The sequence below is a fragment of the Sciurus carolinensis genome, chromosome 7 (genome assembly GCF_902686445.1).
Source record: "Sciurus carolinensis chromosome 7, mSciCar1.2, whole genome shotgun sequence".
In the NCBI taxonomy this organism is placed as follows: domain Eukaryota; kingdom Metazoa; phylum Chordata; class Mammalia; order Rodentia; family Sciuridae; genus Sciurus; species Sciurus carolinensis.
Window position 1 is genome coordinate 63,755,773 of NC_062219.1, and position 13,997 is coordinate 63,769,769.

Consider the following 13,997-nt stretch of genomic DNA (forward strand, 5'->3'; position numbering starts at 1 on the left):
ATTATCTTTTAATCTAATAATACCAAGTTATTCTCAAAAGAAAAATACAAATGGTGAACAAATATATGAAAAAAAAATGTTCAACATCCTTAACAACCAGGGAAGTGCAAATGAAAACTACTCTGAGATTTCATCTCACTTCAGTTAGAATGGCAATCATCAAAAATGCAAAGAACCATAATTGTTGGCAAGGATATGGGGGAAAAGGTATACTTATACATTATTGGTGGGACTGAAAATCAATACAACCACTTTGGAAAGTAATATAGAGATTTCTCAATGGGACCACCATATGACCCAAGCAATATCACTTCTTGCTATTTATCCAAAAGATCTAAAATCAGCATACTATAGTAATACATGCATATCCAAAAGATCTAAAATCAGCATACTATAGTAATACATGCATATCAATATTTGTAACACTGCAATTTGCAATAACCAAAATATGGAACTAACCTAGGTGTCCATCAACAGATGAAAGGATCAATAAAATGTGGTATATAGACACAATGGAGTTTTTTACCCAGCCAAAAAGAATGAAATTATGTCATTTGTTGGTAAATGGATGGAATTACAGAACATCATGATAAGTAATAAACTAGACTCAGAAATTCAAGGGTTGAATATTTTCTCTTATATGGGGGAGCTACTGAGAAAGAGAAAGAGAGAGACAGGAAAAGGAGTATTAAGAAAGTTGGTGGAGAATCTTACAAAAATAGAAGGGTGGCCAATAGAGTAGAGGAAGGGATCAAGAAGGAGAGAGGAGGGGGAGGGCATGGGAATTACTGGGGAATGAAATCTACCAATTATTATTTATATGTGTATGAATATACTACAGTGAGTCATGTGTGTGTGTGTGTGTGTGTGTGTATTATGCACTAATTAAAACAACAATGATGATAATAGAAGGGAAATAAGTTTGGTAGAGTAGGGGAGGGAAAGGAAAGGTACTGGGAAATGAGATTAATCAAAGTTTATGTGCATAAACAAATATGGCATAATGATCCCTACTATTATGTATAATTATAATGCATCAATAAAATAAATAATAAAGAAAGAAATAAAGAATAGCAAATGACAGAATTGGAATTGAATCCATTAAAGGTTAGAACTCTGTAGACTCCAACTCTCTACTATCTGCTATGGTCTATTCTGAAAGTGCAAGATTCTTACAAAGAAACCTTAGCACAGAATACTACTCAATTTTCAAGTTTTCCCCAATCTTTAACCCTTGTCTGACTCATTCTTAATTCTACAGCAATTATTAATCCCTTATTTAGTTTTTCCAAATCAGGTAGTTTGCTTTTCATAAAAACAACTATTAAAATGTTTAATTGAATTATATTTGTAATATATTATATTTGTAATTGAATTACAATTAAAGTTCATACAGATTTAGAAGCAAACATCCTGACTCTCAGTAAGCAAATAACTCATCTGTAAGGGGAGGAAGGCACAGAATTATTAGAGTGTGTCTTACTCTCTCAGCACCCAAAAAGCCTTGTGACATCGAGAGTAGGCGTTAATAAGCATTTCAGTTAAGAAAAATTCAGTTTAGAGAGGTGCTCCTGTTTCCTCTGTTCCCAAACTTCCCACTGTGATTCATATTGCCCAAAGTCTTCGATATGAGGCATTTTCCTAAGTGATTATGTCATTCACTGTTCAAAGATGCACTGCCATTTCTCCACTTTGTTCCTTGGGAACAAGCTCCAAGGCCAGAGTAGACCTAAATTCTCAGCATGACTGTTAAAGCCCTCAAAAACTTATCATAAACCATATCTCCAAAGACATTTGTCACTTGTCCTTTCCATGCTCCAGGAATATTAATATGTATTAAATTTGAATTTTGGAAATCCATGATAAACTCTATAGACAATTTCCCTAATAACAGACCAGGCTACCCTCTTTTTCTCTTTCAGGGAACCAGAGCTACAAGTACAGGAAAGGGAAAAAGAGGGAAGAAACAGAGTCAAACAGCATGAGTGACTTTAGGGCTCTATGACTCTATGAGTTCTCTAGGACCCTGTAGTGTGCTATTAATATGGCTAGGGCAATATTTCTGGTTCCAAATACTCTTCAGAACCTTGCTATTCGTGGTGAGGTATATGCACCTTGAATGTGGAATTGTAAACACTCCCACAGTAAGGATTTGACCGAAGGAGCACTATATGACTTCCAAAGCTAGGTCACAGAAAAGTTATAGCCTATATTTGGCTCTCTCCCTTAGGATACTTGCTTGTCCTTTGAAATATGCCACCACGCTCTAATGAAGTCAAACTAGATTTTTGTAAAGAGAGCACATGGTGAAGCACAAGTAGAGAGGAATGGAGGTCTCCATCTGACAAACAGTGTCTAGCTGCAAGACATGTGACAGATGAGTGTTGTCATAAGCTACAATAGCCTAGACAGTACAGGGCAGAGGTAAGACAACCTTGTTACACTCTGCTCCAAATCCTGACCTATAGTCTGTGAGCTTAATAAGTTATTCTACTCCACGAGGTTTTAGAATGATTTGATATATAGCCACGGTAAGTGGAATAGTTCCTTTGATCAAATAGCAGATAAATACTATGTTCAGGTATCCCCGTTTGAGAACTTTGAGTTAGAAATCATTGAGAAGGCACTTTGTTTTAGGATTACTAGTTCAGTGTTTTTAATCTGAAACTCACACTTCTTACTCTTAGGTTTCAACTAGAGTATGAAGTGATACCCTGTGCCTGGACTTCTTATCTTCATGGACAGATTCTCATCCCAGTGGCCTCTTATGCCTTTCTAATCTTTCCTGTACACTGGGCTTTTCAAATGGTGGCCAATATGGTGTTATCAGATGTTTTGGGGGGCAACATTAGGCTCCTGGTGAAAATTTGCAATGTTAGTGGATGTAGTCATCAGTTGTCTTAGGCAAGTTGAAAAAGTAAAATTATTGTATAAGTGCCCCCTAGAAAATCCTTTCTATTTAGAATTTCTTCACATATTAATCTGTTCCTAAAAACAATATTTTCACACCATTAATGAAAAGAAGATAAAGTTGTCATAAAGTATTATGGGTTAAAAAGGGGTAAGATTTACTTCACTTTCTTCACCATAACTTTATCATGGCTAATCCCTAAATATTTTTTGCCCTTTCCCCCAACCCCTGCTGTTGCTTTTGCCTGAAAATTCTCCAAATTTTACCTATCATTTTGGCCTAATTCAACATACCAACTCTGTTAAATAGCCAGGCCCAGTGCCAATCTTGTCCAATCTTGTACTTCCATAGAATTTTGCACATAATGTTTTTAAAACGTTTTCTTATGGTAAGTTACTCATACACATGAATTACATCCTTATTTAGATAGTAAGATCCTTGCTGGTGTTTATTTCCTGACAATGTTTATTTTGGAGCCTCTCCCATGATAGATCCTCAAGGTAAGTTTTTAGGTTAAATTTCTAGATGAAAAGGAATGGTGAAATATAATATTATAAGGTTTATTATATACATTATATATCATAATAAGATTCATAAGTTTAAAAGTTTAACTTTAGAGGGCTTTAAGTCTACGAATGTGTGCATGTATGTTTGTGTGTGTACTCATTCACATTTACATATGATGCAAATTGAGATTTTGTTTCCTTCAGCATTTCCATAAACTATTATTCCCACTATTTGGGCTTAATTTTGCATATAAATTTGGAACCTTCCTTAAGGGCCAACCTAGGAGAACCAAGGAATTTTAGTGAGGTCACAACACACACCTAGTGTTTAATCCAGATAGCTGGTGGAGGGTTACACTAATTACGCAGTTATGGTTAAGAATTAATAAACCCTAATAACAGCCAAATGAGAAAATCTGAACATCAAATGTGATAGAAAATATAGTAGAAGCAAGAAGAAAAATTTAATAGTTTAATATAGTTCTTCTTTACATCTAAAAATAAGTTAGCATTTTGCTATTTCAAAATATATGCTAGATATATTGAATAGCTTCTACTTTGGGAGTGAGACAAACTACATAAAATAATTGTTAATAACAAGTATGCATGAATGAATTATATCTTTACTAACAATATGATATACATCTTCCATTCAAAGATATTAATATCAATCCTTTCATTATGCAAGAATTTTTCTAGCTACAGCATTCCAATTAACATAACCATCTATTTCCATATGAACAGGGGTCTATGCTAATTTTACACTAATTCCTAAAATGAATAATTGAGATATTGGATGCAATGTCTCAAAAAACTGAATCTTGTTTTGGTGCTTAAAGTTACACGTCCTGAGCCATGAGTTAATCAAGAAAACTATACATAGGTCTTCATTAGCATATCAAGAATCAGCCCACCAATAACAGAATCACTGAACAGGCACATTTAATGGTTCAAAATTCAATCACACTTGACTCAATCTGAAAATATCAGTGTCTTAATAATTCCTCGTGTTTATATAGACTAGAACCTGTCCTGTTGAGAGAACACAGTTCTTTTGCATATTTTCTTTGATTAACCACATTTAAGAACAGCTGCCATTATCTACATTTGACAAAATGTCAAAAAGGTGAAGTAACACAGCCAAGGTCATACTATCTGAAAGACATCTAAATCAATTCTATTCTGGACATCCTGACTGCAGTTAGCACTCTCCTGAATCCAGAAATATATGGACTAAATATATTTCTATACTTGGACTCTTCCAAGTTATTATAAGGTCCCAATGATGCTGTTGCCAACCTCTGCTTCCCTCCCAGTGCTACATGAAATGAATGAGAAAGGATGGAATGTGAAGGAGGTGGCATCTTCCAGGAGTTTGGGGGGCCCCTATTCAGGAAAAGAATATAGATGGAAACCTGAGCTACATCTATGTGTCCAAATATTGTAAGCTTGGTCATAAACATTTTATAGAATAGTTTAAGGATTGCTGTAACATAGTCATTGGTGACTGTGGATTCAGGTACAAATCACCCAGTGGTAACACAAGTCCTGCTGGAAATATCGGAGGGTAAATGTTGCCAGGGATGTGGTTCTGTGAAGCTCTAGGTGATGGTTAATAATGAGATCAGGGGTATAGGGAATTCCAAGGTTAAGTTAAATTGGTAGAATCATCTTCAGATCTTGACATGACCGTAATTTTTCCTCAGACAGAACCTTGGTGCCTGGTAGGTAGTGGGGACCAGATAATAAAAAGGAAAGGAAAGGAAAGAAAAGGAAAACATGGAGTAGAAGTCAGAATTGGTATTAGATCTGGGTTGGAAAATAAAAGGCATATCCTCCAGCATTCCTCTGCTCTGGCATTAGAAATTAACACCATTTGTCATCCTGGAGTAGATGCTATTTAAGAACCCTTATAGTTACATCATTACCTTTCACTTCTTAAGTAAAGAGCTTCTGAAAATTACAGAACAGTAAAATTTATTTTCCAGATGCTATATTCCAGTTAATTTCCTTACAGAAGCATGGTTATTTTTCTAAACTGATAACTTAAGTGAAGTAAAGTACTGCAAGGTCATATCAGCAGCAACAGGTAAGAAAGCAAGATGCTTTCTACTTAGATATGTACACAGTAAAGCTTATAGAGAACATGAACTGACTGATTCAACATGTTTCCAGAAGATGAAGATATATTTCCTGAAGAAAACAGTCTGAGAAGACTTTGCCCATAAATCAGCAATTACTGGTAGTTAGTCAATATAACAGGTTTGATAAAGTGCCAGAGCTCATTAATGGTATGAGAACATTAAGTCTTCGGTCATAAAGTCACAGCAAGTCCTTGCTCAGATTTACTTTGGAGCTGTCTGGACTTGGGGTTGTTGTTGCTATGAATAACAAATCTGATGTTTTTCTTTCACCCTCATTTCTAAGGCAGTGTGTTACAGTGGTTGTGGTGAAGACAAAGGTAGGCTAGAGTGGGACACCAGGAGGTGTGTTGATACTGGCTTAGAGCTTTGACACACAAAAGTTAAATTGGTCAAGCTTATATAGTCATAGCACATGCCAAGATTCTATCCCCCAAATTCTAAGACTGACTGCTGGATTCTTCAAATACTTGCAAGATAAGTCAGTTACAGTCTTTTGAGACTAAAGGGAAGCCTACTTATGCCATCACTTCATAGGTTTTTGTCTTGTACCTGCCTTTATAGTAAAATGAAAATAGAATATGGATTACCTCTCACCATTCCCAAGAAATCCAAACTGTCTAAAGGAGTCAATATAACTGTTTAACAAGAGTCTAGCCATTGTCTTGCTTGAGTCTCCAGTTGAAGTTCAGGTGTTACTTTGTAATATTACTACCTGATCTTGGTAAGTCTTCATAGTTCAGATACAGTATTCTATAAGTTAAATGGATTTAAGCTTTCTATTCAGGATGTAGTTCCGAATTTGGTCACATCTGCATCGCCTGGGAGCTTGTTATAAATTCAGAACTCAGGCCCCACCCACAATCAGAATCTTCATTTTAACATGATTCTCAGAAGATTCATAAGCACATGAAAGTATGAGAAGTGTTGGCCTATATGATAACTGGAATTTGTCAGACACTTCATATAAAAGAATGCTTGCTTAGATTCCTATCCATATGTGGAGGCACAGATAGAATTGGTGTAGAATTGTGTTAGATTTTTTGATCACTTTAAGAAAAGCAACTTCTAGAAGGAAAGATTTATTTTGACTCATGGCTTCAGAGGTTTCAGTTCATGGTTAGCCAAGTCCATTGCTTTGGGCCTGAGATAAGGCAGAATATCATGGGCAAGGGTATGGCAGAGGAAAGCAGCTCAGCTTCTCATGGCAGCCAGGAAAGAGAGAGAGAGAGAGAGAGAGAGAGAGAGAGAGAGAGAGAGAGAGAGAGAGAGAGAGAAAGAAATGGGGAAGAAGGGACCAGAGACTAGATTTAGTCTCCAAGGCATACACAACCAGTGACCTACTTCTCCAACCCTGCCCCACCTGCCTACAGTTTCCACCACTTCCCATTAGTCCATTCAGCCATCAATAGATTTTATCCGCTGATGAGGTCAGAGACCTCATGACCCAATCACTTCCCCAAAGTTACACTTCTAAACTTTGCTGCATTGGGAACTAAGGCTTTATTTAACACATGAGTCTTTGGAAGACACTTCATATCCAAAGCATGTCAAAAATAGACTACAAATAATTTGTGAGAACCTACTAGGAAGAATGTATTTATTAGTAAGAATTAAGTGAACATACATTCTTATTAGTAGGAAAACAAATTACTAATATTATGATTACCAAAAACGGCCCCCACTCATCATCAAAGTGTGCTCTTCAAAGAAAGTAGTTGAAAAATCTATTATTCTGTATTTTAAATACTTGTGCTGGTTCTCTAAAGAGGTATTTGCATTAAAGGTAATTCTAGCTGCTCTAAAGACTATGGAAATATATTTATAATTAAGGAAATAGGACTTACAAAAATGAAATTAGCTTAAGTTTTTTTTTATCCTATAAAATGGTCTAATACTATATGAATGGCAAGTTACTTAGTAAATAGTAAATAAAGTGCTTGGTTTTATAATGGATCAATTCCAGCTGACCATTGTTAAATCTCATCTGGCTCACCTTCAAGTTGTCTGTGCTGTCCTGGCAGTAGCAGGAGTCCTCAGGGGCAGGAGACCAGGAGGCAGGCGGAAGTGGAATGCTGCCCACAGCCCTTCCTGGCTTCTCACCTTCTTCTCTTAGTGGCATGCTCTGTTAGTCATTTGATTTGGAAGAAAAACCTCCTACTCTAAAGCTATCAAATCTCTCCTATCAAAAACCAAATGATAAGCAAGGAAGAAAAAACAATAGTGTGTATAATATGGAGGTTTATCCTTGGTAACAGTTTGTTAAGCTCATAAAGAAGTCAATTTCTCCTCAAAATTCTGAAAACCTACCAATATATAACCAGGAAAAAAAGAAAGCTTATTTTAAAAATCATCTTTATTTCTTTTTAAATGACCTTGAAATAGAGGAATTTTTCTAAACATGGCACTGAAGAATCTATCCAAGAAACTCCAGTTACAGTATCACAAGATTGATAATTAAAGATGTACTTTTAGGGTCTTATCAGATTATATTTGTTCTCTCACAAACTTCAAAAGAATTACATGGCTACAGGATGAAGAAAATGCATTATTGAAGGGTATTGAGCTTAGCAGAAACCTTTATAAAGTTTCATCAATTATTATAAATATTCCATTTAAAATTATACTTAATAAATTATCATTGAGTCATTTGTATTTACCATATAAGTTATATTACTTATATTAAGTGTATAGGGAAATATTTATGGCTGAATTTCAAAAATAGGAGAAACTCTTCAAGTTTGAAAGTATGTGGTTAACTCAGAGAGTCATATTCAGTTTTTTTTTTTAATAGACAAGCTGTGTTAATACGGGGAAGGGAAATGAACATTTGTGCAAAGGTACAGATAAATGAATGAAACTGAAAGTTTATTTATATAACCCAATCTCCTCAAATCTTGCACTGCAAACAAAATTACTGCAGGAGGTTGAAACCTTGAAGTATATAGAGCATTCAGATTGACACTCTCATATTTCAAAGTAAATCACTTTTGATTTACTTGTAAGGACAGAAAATCTTTGTATTCCTGTGTGACACCGTTTCAGAGGTCTCAGTTCTTGGCTAACTCTATAGCACTAGACCTGAGATGAGGCAGAACATCATGGCAGAAGGGTATAGTAAAGGAAAGCAGCTCAGAATATAGCAACAGGGAGCAGAGTGAGCTCTCCTCACCAGTGACAAAATGTAAGCCTCGAAGCACACCCCCAGTGATTTATATCCTCCAGCTATACTTGACTTGCCTATAGTTATCACCCAGTTAACACATCAGTGGATTAATCCACTGATTAGATGAAAACCCTCTCAACCTGATCATTTAGCCTCTGACCATTCTTGCATTGTCTTACACATGGACTTTTGGGAGACACCCCTTAATAACCCATAACTTACGGATTACCATGTCACTTGGTGAATAGACCCAGGGACTCTTCTAAAAGCATATTCACTTAAAGAAAGAAAAAATAGGAAGGAGGAGGAGTGTAATCTCCATTGGTCTTATCTGAGTTCCTAGCTATGAACTTCATTTTTCTGCCTGTGGATACCATAGGAGTGAAGTTATCTCAGAAGATGATCTAGTTTGTTTTCTATCTCCATGTGATATTTCTCCCACATTATTCCTAATCACTGAAAAACTTCATTAATGCTCAGTTTTGGAGGAATATGATGCAAGCCACAGAAAAAGAAAGTACAAGTTAAAATGATGCAATCAGAACAGGTTTTTTTACCTTTTAGATATAATTCAAGATATTCATTGTAGGTTTGTATAAATTCAGTTCAAAGTTTTGTCAGATTATTTTAGGTCATCTCACTGATTTAATCAGTTTTTAATTATTAAATTATTAGAACATTTTCATTGAAAGCTAAAAGTTAGGAGGATTACATATTAAAGTCTTGGCTTCACAAGCAACTTTCTATAAATCTTTGGGTAGGTCATCCAGTCTTTTTAGACTTTTCTCTCTCTGGTGACAATTAAAAGGGTTAGAGCAGAATGAACTTGAAGGTTCTATTCTGACATTTTGTACTAGAAATCCTCTGTTATGGATCTTCAACATATTTTAATAAATATTAATGATATTCATTCATTTGCATACTATTTTATCCCTCACAAAGTGATTTCACATATATGATCTCTTTTAAATCTCTCCAGTGTCTGTGAATTAGGCACATTTCATATAGCAGGGCTGGATAGACAGGTCTTCCTGCTTCCAAGTTCAACTTTTCAATTGACTCTATTCAATTACTTCAAGGTTATAGCAATAGAGGAGTATGCTTAGTTTTTAGTGAATTGTAAAGTAATCTGTTATAAAACAAAACTCTGATTTAAAGTTGGGAGAACTAGGTTTCATTGATAGCTCTGACACTGATTTTGGGAATTTGTTTAACTTCTTCGAGCTTCAGTTTACTCATTTGTTAAAAAAAGGAGTTCAGGTTTCATGAGTTTTGAGCTTTCCTTTTGCTTAAAATTCTGATTTTTCTCCTCAGCAGTTATGACCACTTTTTAGATTAATGTTGTGACAGATTAATATTAAAAGGCAAACTTTTTAAGTGTCTATAAGAGTTTTTAAAAAGGTAAACTAGATTATTTCCACTAGCTATTATTCATGCTTTTTGGTCACTGGCATATTAAAAACCTGGAACCAATATTACTGACATTACTTACTGAACTCCACTTTCTAACAAATTAGTTAATTTAAGAATTCATGGAGGGGTCCTTGATTTTGCAGAATCGTGTAGAAAATGTACAAAGTTGCATTTCTGAAAGGTCTTTTCTAGAGAGAACTTACTTGGAAACTAATGCTAGAGAACCAAAGGGTTACTGTAAAGACATTTTTAGACCTCTCTGCAATGTTCTGAAAGACATATCTATCTCTCTGATATGGATTTTATTGTCACGCATGCTTATGATTCATAACGTTTACAATTGATAAACATCTCAGTTTAAAAGAAAGAAAAACCACTTGAAAATAGTGGAGAGTATGATGGTCACTGTTTCAAGAATTTGGGACAAAGAAGAATTTTGAACCTGCTGCTTCTTTGGCCGCCTCCCCATTTGAGTAGAACATTGTAACTTTTGAAGCTAACATAGAATAGATCATAACCAGCTTGCTGAGCTCGTGACTTTATGCACAATTAAGCCTTGTTGAGCCTTTCTTTATTTGTAATAGTGCTGTTACAGCGTGGGATGCTATTCAGCTCCAAACAACATTCCATTTAATAACTAAGCAATAGTTCACCCACTAAATCAGAGCCATCACTAACTGATAAGCATTACCCTTTTCTTTGAGCTCACTTGGCTCTCCTGCCCAGCAAACTAAGTATGGCCATGGCATGGTCCTTGAGATGAGAAAGTTGGAGGAAAGGTCAACTGAACAATAATGATCAAAATTCCATCTAGTTACGGAAATGGTACTTCCCCTTAGACTTTTCTTTTCTTTAATTATTAAGTTATCTACTTTCTAAGCAGTAAATTAAGTGCCATTGAAAACAAGATGTACAAGACCCTGCCTGGGTTTGATGCCTAGCACAAAAAGACAAGCAAACAAAACAAAACAAAACAAAACAAAACAAACAAACAAAAAAAACTGAACAAAAATATAACAGCACTAACTACCACATCTCTTAGATATTGAGGAGATCAAAACTCAGAAGGACATGCAAAATATATAAACCAAAAGGGTACAAACAAGAATGTTAATAGTATTGTTTCCAATAATCAAAAGTAAAATCAGTTCAATGCCCATCAAGAGTAGAATAAATAAATGAACTATAGTATATTTATGTAGTAGAAACTCAAGCTAGGAAAAAAAAAGAAACTTCATAAAACACCACAAAAATTAAGGTATAGTAGTCATTGATTAGAAAGCAATAAATAAATAAATAAAAAGAAAAAAGAAAAAGAAAGAAACTCAAGCTAGCTATTACTAGCTTCTGAATTCTAGTAATTATCTATTTTTTGATGTGATTGGTGAATATACAAGTGTGGTCACTTTTCATCAAACTCTACATACATATTTTGTGTCATTTTCTGAATAAATTTTACACATCAATGAAAAATGTATTTAGAAATTATGTTAGGAATGAGAAACTGCTATGGTTAAATAGGACTTGAGTGCCCTGAGGCATCAGTTCAATTAAGACTTAGCAAGTATAAAAGAGTCAGTTTTATTTACTTATTAATACATTAATTTATTATTTTAATCCAGTTTTTAATTTAGGACAGACACAGGCTTACAGCAAAGTTGCAGTGACAATACATATACTGCTCATTCACTTTCTCCTATTGTTAAGGAGATAGACTGCCCTTCTCAGAACACCATATCTGAGTGCATGCTATTGACTTACCTTTATCTAGTCAAGGGTGTGTTTATCAGGCTCCTGAAATAAAGCTATTTTTCTCTCCTTTCCAATACTGAAGAAAGTCATTAAGTGCTGGTCACACTCAAGGTTGGGGAATGTGGATTAAATTTCAATTCCTTTATAAAATTTCCATTTTTGTATACAATTTACTTATCATGTATTGAGTCAGTTCATCTACATAATTTATAAATAAATATTCTTACTATTTTGCCTTTTTACAAGCAATTAGCAATTAATGAGTGATTCAACGTATTAAAAGTTTTCCGTTTTAACGGAAACCTTGTAACAAGATAAATATGTTCAAGCTAAAGAAAGGGACATATTGTAACTACTGAAAATAAATTAAAGCGACTAAAGGAGAATGTGAGAGCATCTTCTTTATCAGGGATAATGGTCATGGGCTAATCAATGTTAAGATGGAAATGGGCCTGCATTAAGGATTTGTATCTGGGGCTGAAGAGGTTTGGAGGATTATGCCCTCAGAACCCTGTGATGTTTAGTCTACTTTTCCTCTGCGGACACACGTCATGCATACCTATACATCAACTAAGCCACCAACTCTGGATTGAAGAAGCCCTAGCAGGACTTCTACAAGGACTGTCATTTGGAAGGGATTATTCCAGCACAGGATTTGTAGCCCCCGCCAGACTCTGAGTAACTGTGCCATTTCTATGGCACTACAGGCTGTGCTGGTAAGCCAGCAGGAAGTTCCTCCTCGCGGTCTAGAAGAGGGCGGTGCAGAAGCTCGAGAGCCACTCCTGTGGGAGCAGTGCCCGCCCTCCTCGAGGCCCCGCCCCACTTCGCCTTTGGACACCGCCCCGAGCCCCGCTCCTCCTCTAGCCCCGCCCCTCCCCGCGGTCTCCGTGTCTTCCTTCCGGGTCGCGCTGGGCCCGGCTCGCCGCTGTAGTGCCGCAGCGCGAGAGCCTGGGAGCGGCCCCGCGCCCAGGCCTTTCCGCGCCTCCCGGTGGGGGGTGAAGCCCTCGGCGCTTGCCTCTCCCGGACCCTGCAGGGTACGGCCCTTCCTTTACTTCTCCTTTCTGCGGGTCTCAGTCTCCCTTCTTCCTCGCTGGGGCGGGGCTGGGCGGCGAGCTGTTTGCGGGGAGCGTGGGCGTGAGACAGAGGCCCCCACCACTCGCGCCTCCACCTCCCGTTGCGCGGCCTTTGCGGGGCTTGCTGGGGACCTTGGACTCTGCTTAGGTGCCGAGGGCACAGCTTTCCTGCACCAGTGTCCCTGCAGGGCGTGAGTCGTAGCATTGCGCTGGGTTGTTGACACCTACAGTTCCTTGCCGACCTGGCCGCCGCGCCTGAGCCACCTGCCTGCGGACGAAAACTTGTTGCTGGAGTTCCTGCTGGCGTTGTTTCCCTCTATCATCTAATGATTTCTGCCCACTCAGCCCATTCCTTTCTTCAGTTCTGCCACAAGATACCTGATTGCAACATCCTTTCTGTGTTTAGGTGTGTCCCTAGAATGTGATGATGACCATCCACTTGTCCTTGTCAACATGATTGCAGTATGGGTGGTTTTGTATTTCCTTGGTTTCCCAGAAGCTCATTGCCGCAAAGCCCCCGCCCCTCCAATTAATTGGAAAGAAGTTACGATGATATAAACTTGTGGTCGGTTAGTTGTATTAATAGTTGATACTGTGTCTGGCTTTGCACCCTGGAGGTCTCACTGAGGTGTAGGTTTTTTGCTTGTATCTGTTTGAAGACACAAGCTGACTTTTCTGCTTTCTGCGTGCATTCCTCAGTTTCTTAAATTCAGAATATGGGTACATTTTTCTCTTCAAACTCACCTTATGCTTCTCTTGTACTACATACTGTACCTGTTGATTGAATACCAGGGACCTTTTCCAGTTACCTCAACGCACCTATAGTCCTTTATCAGATATTGAGTTCTTGGGGGAAAGTAAAGTTTTCTTTCTAGAGACAGTATACATCACCCCATAGTAGGCACTCTCAAAGTTGTCATTGAATTGGATTCAGTTCATACTTTCAAGTACCAACTTTTATTTTTCAACTGCTGTCCTGACGTTTGACTTTTCTGAACCCTGCATTTTCATATCCTTCCTTCTGTTACAGACTTG

At 37.0% G+C, this 13,997-nt stretch overlaps 1 protein-coding gene across 3 annotated transcripts in view; it reads left to right on the top strand.

The window, feature by feature from the left end:
• The first annotated feature begins 12,786 nt into the window (after nucleotides 1-12,786).
• The window catches only part of Fbxl4 (F-box and leucine rich repeat protein 4), a 90,370-nt gene continuing 89,159 nt past the window's right edge, over nucleotides 12,787-13,997 (top strand). For all 3 annotated transcript variants that reach the window (XR_007109544.1, XM_047558961.1, XM_047558962.1), the window contains exon 1: nucleotides 12,787-12,923. The gene's annotated coding sequence lies outside the window, so the exon portion shown is untranslated. The remainder of the gene's footprint in view (nucleotides 12,924-13,997) is intronic.